Consider the following 4,577-nt stretch of genomic DNA (forward strand, 5'->3'; position numbering starts at 1 on the left):
TTTTATTTGAAATGTGATATTGTCGATATTCGGCCTTGTGTGTAGCCACAGCCTCACTTGGAGGTCATGCCTGTCATTTGACAAGAGCGTGATTGTAATGCTAATAAAACTAGCCACAGGCATGTGCACTTTCTCCTATACAATGTTACAAAACAAGTAAAGGCATTAACAGCCTTATGACAGCAAGTGTGTATGTGTTGAAGGATACCTGGCATGGCGACCTGTTGGTTAGCAACATTAGCTTTGTGGCTAAGAGGTCGTTAATTGCTAGCTAACGCCGTCAATGCTACCAAGTTAGCTGTAGCAAACACTTCAGCAAACCAGAATAAGACCTGATATGATGCAGGTGTGTTGGTAAGACGCAAGCACATCCACAAACACTTACAAAATGTGAATATTAATGCTAAACGAAGTTACTCATTAGATCAATTCCTGCTTTTTGCTGAATGTTAAGGTCACAGCTAGATGCTAACAACAATCTAATCGGGCATTAAGAGTAAGTTAACTATCAACTATGCACACTGCACTTCCTCTAGAATAAAATACAAAATAATAAAGCGATTGGACATCACTAAAAGCGTTTAGATACACTTGACAGTTTATCCTGTTTAATGTGTATTCTAGTACACCACATTGATGTGTATGCTTGATCTTTGGGCTAAAGTTGAATGATACGAGGAGCTCCTTCAGTTTAATGCAACGTTCTGTCATTATTTAGTGGAATTGATTCATATTATACAAATCATTGCCACAGTGGCATTTTTTTATTCCAAAATACAAGTCATATGAGGACTCTCATTACAGATTTAAAAGTATTCTCGACCCCTGAGGTTTTTTTGTAATATATTAAATAGTTTGCTTAATTTCTTTCCCAATAGACATGACATATTTGGCAATAAACAAAGAAAATGTAAAAGGTGCACTTCTATCATTGAGACACTTCTCCCTCATTATTATATATTTTGCAGGCAATCCTGAACTTTTCAAAGTCAGTCATTTCTGACCCTGGCTGCCCTGTAATACTCGGATGCATTATGAAGCTCTTTGTGCAGATATCCTGCCTGTAGTAGTACTGATAATTTAGAATTAAACTGTAAATTAACCTAGCCAGGCAGAGATTTTAAATGTGTATCAAATGTAGAAGTAGAGTGCTTTCTAAGAACAGTGCAGTCAAACATAGCGAGGGTAAGTAGTAAGGTAATCAAAAAAGTTCCATTAAAGTTCTTGGAGTTTCACTGGATCACAATTCTCTCTCTCTTTTTACAGAACCTGCCATTTTCCGTGGAGAACAAGTGGCGTCTCCTCGGCATGATGGTGGTGTTCTTCGGCAGCGGCTTTGCATTTCCCTTCATCGTCGTCAGACATCAGATCCTGAAGAAGTAAAATGGACCAATGCTACCAGCAGCCTTCGAGGTAATTACGACTGCCGTCTTTATCTAAACATCTGCCTTCATTAAAATGTCAGGATGATGTGGCATTTACTTCAGCCTTGGTTTGAACAGTGACCTGAGACAATGACGGCGCTTCACTCAGCCTCTTTCGCCTTTTGCTCGGCGGCATATCTTAAACAAATTATCTGTATGTCTGTGAGTGACGGCAACAAATGTCATGTGGGTTGATATCAACGCTATTTAGATAAGCTTGCACTTTAGCAAGTTAATGTGACAGTTTATTGCAGACATTGATGTCTATCAGATGGGAGCAGGTAAGAGTTGTTGTCACATTTATCTTCACTGGTGTTAACTCTGAAATTGCTTTTCTGTCATCAGGTGTGTGCGCAAGTCATCTAATCCCTTTTTGCCCTATTTTCTTGTTCTCCCTGCAGGTCGTCAGCCGGAACATGTTTTATCCATCAGACTGCTATCCATGTAGAAGAATGGGAATCTCTTCGTTTTCTTTGTAAATAAAGTATCCTCAAATATAACAAATGAGTCTATATGTGAGTAAATGTATTCTATACATGACAAGCTGTGGACATATTTGGTAATAACAATTTATTTTGTTATCAAGCCTGCTCTAAAACAGGCTTGATTTATAGGAACATGTTAAGAACACGTTTATTATGGCTGTTGAATCCAGACAGTACAACCTGATTACAAGGTCCTACCTTTTGATTATGTAAATAGAGGACAAGGAGGAAGTAGTATCCTATTCAGGGTCACTGGTGGGCCGGAGCCGATCCCAGCTGACATTGGGCGGAGACGGGGTACACTCTGGACAGGTTGCCAGGCGATCAAGGGACACACATCCATTCACACCTACAGGTGATCAATTAACCGAAGCAGCGCGTCTTTGGACTGTGGGTGGAAACCTGGAGGAAACCCACATGAGAATTGTTGCCAGTCTAAAAGCACTTAACTGCAACCATATGCAGGTTTTTGGTAGACGGCTACATATTCATATTATGGAGCCTGTTGGCATTGTAAAAGTTAACAGGGAACCCATAACTTTATAAATTAAAACCATTTGTCACCAGCAACCCAAAGTGAATGAATAAAGTGGAAATTCAAATTCACTGTGAGGAGGCTTGCATTAAAGAATCCAGTCCTGCCCTTACAGCTCTTCTGCTATTGTCCCCTCACTCTATAGCTTGGCCATTTAGCTGAACTCTACTGAATAGCCTATTTTATTATCCCTATGCTTCTGGCTAGAATTATCCAAGGACAATGTATTAAAAGGGGGAGGTGTAACTGCTCAGTTGGTGGGGGAAGGGAATGTCAAAGTCGGGAGTTTTTCAGTGCACCGCTATTCAGGTCTACCTCATGCCTGAAGTAGTTTTCGGTGGTCTGCTAAGGTTAGTTTTTCGTTTCCTTGAGCTGTACAGCAAAGAGGTGCCTGGTTGGGCGCCCCAAATACATAAGCAGAGACATACGGGGACAAGCTGTAAGCATGAGAAACAACCTGGTGTGTACCCTTTGCAACCCTCAGATTTCTTTCTCTCTTGCACTCTCTCTCAGACACACGCACACGCACACAACTCTGCAACGTGTAAACCTGTCAGGTGGTTTTGTGTTCTCTTGCATTCGTAATGATGCTACCCTGCGTGTGCCTTTGGGCTTCCTGGATGGAAGAGCATTCAGGTCGTACAGCTCTCGCTAGGCGGTGATAAAGTTATCAGACATTTAATGGGGTCAACAAGTGGGAGCCGATCTTTCATAAGAGTGTTGTATTGTCCTCACTTAGAATAGGTTGACCTTTGTTCGTAGCTCAGGGGTAGGAAGAGAGGCTTTTCTGATCCAAACACTGCTCAACACAAACATGACACCTTGCGTTATCACAGCATACTAAATGTTTGTTACCAAAGTACATAATTAACACCCGCATAGACTCACGCATACATAAGACTAATATAGTAGTCTGATCAGCACCTTTTCTTTTTGCATGCACCTCATGGTGACAATGCGACAGGAGATCAGGTGTAGTAGTGTCATTTCCATAAGTTTCTTTTAAGAAAAGAGAGGTGGTGAATGGGAAAACGTCAACACTGCATAATGCATGTAATTGTCATTCTGCTCAGCGATATAATCTCAGTAGCTTTTCTGTGTACCGAGGAAAATGCTCAGCCCATCTCAGCCTTAAACAGCAACCCTTTCTCAGAATGGTCTTTCTCAGTATGGAATGAACCATCAGGATTAGGTGTGTAAGCCCGCTTTAGGTGATGTCCTTCAGCTCCTGACACCAGCCATACTTCATGGTGACTCTTTTTGAGTGCATCACAGCGATCACTCTGCTCTGTTCGCAGGGAAAAAAGGGAGGACTCAAGTGCCATCGGAGACAAGTAAGCCTCACTAAATTGATATCCCATCCAAAGTCTATCGTTTATCAAAAAAATCAAATCAATCAAGCGCTCGCTCACATAGGCTTGAAAGGTTGTCTCTAAGAATTAATAATCCTCATTCCTCACATCCATGTCAATTAAATGACAGTTATTTGATTTAGTCCAGTAAAGAAGTTTGGTTCCATTATGATGGGAGTAATAAACACTTTCCTGCTCTCGACTCTTGACAGTATGACTCTGACTGAACAGAAGTGAGAGCAGCTGCTTTACATTCTTCAAATGGTTTAGCTAGGTGCTCCAGTAGGCTTCAGCACTCAGAGTGCTAATTTAGGAATGTCCCCAACATTTGGACCCTTTTGCAGAAAATGAGAGATGATAAAAAAAACATGCATTTGCTCCCTCTGAGAGTATAAACTTAGACTGGCATTGACACGTTGAGAGATCGAGTCACATTATCTGAGCATCCCAGAGTAAAAAAAAACATGCACTAAGCAGTGGGTACTTTTCTTTGTCATGAATGTTTCATCTATTCTCTGCCATTTTACTGCTAACTGGGGCTTTTAAGAGTCCAAGTTGATGCCAGACTCTGGCAGTGAGGACCAATTAGACACAATGGTGATATCTGGACAAAGACCAAGCCGCAGTGCAGTGCTGGCTATCTGAAAAGTACATAAGGGCGTGATGGCACAGGGCATGTAGCGGGAGGTCCTATGGTGCCCAAAATAGTCTACATCACAAACGTTGGATGGGCTTGCCATATACACAGTGTGGCAGGCAGGAAGGAAGCAGGGGTGAGACA

General features: G+C 41.6%; 1 long non-coding RNA gene across 1 annotated transcript; it reads left to right on the forward strand.

The window, feature by feature from the left end:
- The first annotated feature begins 1,382 nt into the window (after positions 1–1,382).
- Positions 1,383–1,928, forward strand: LOC306696798. The gene is made up of 2 exons (XR_013767112.1): positions 1,383–1,413; positions 1,826–1,928. It is a non-coding gene; the product is annotated as an uncharacterized lncRNA (long non-coding RNA).
- The last annotated feature ends 2,649 nt before the right edge of the window (positions 1,929–4,577 follow it).

Source organism: Pholis gunnellus (genome assembly GCF_910591455.1).
Source record: "Pholis gunnellus genome assembly, chromosome: 6".
Lineage (NCBI taxonomy): Eukaryota > Metazoa > Chordata > Actinopteri > Perciformes > Pholidae > Pholis > Pholis gunnellus.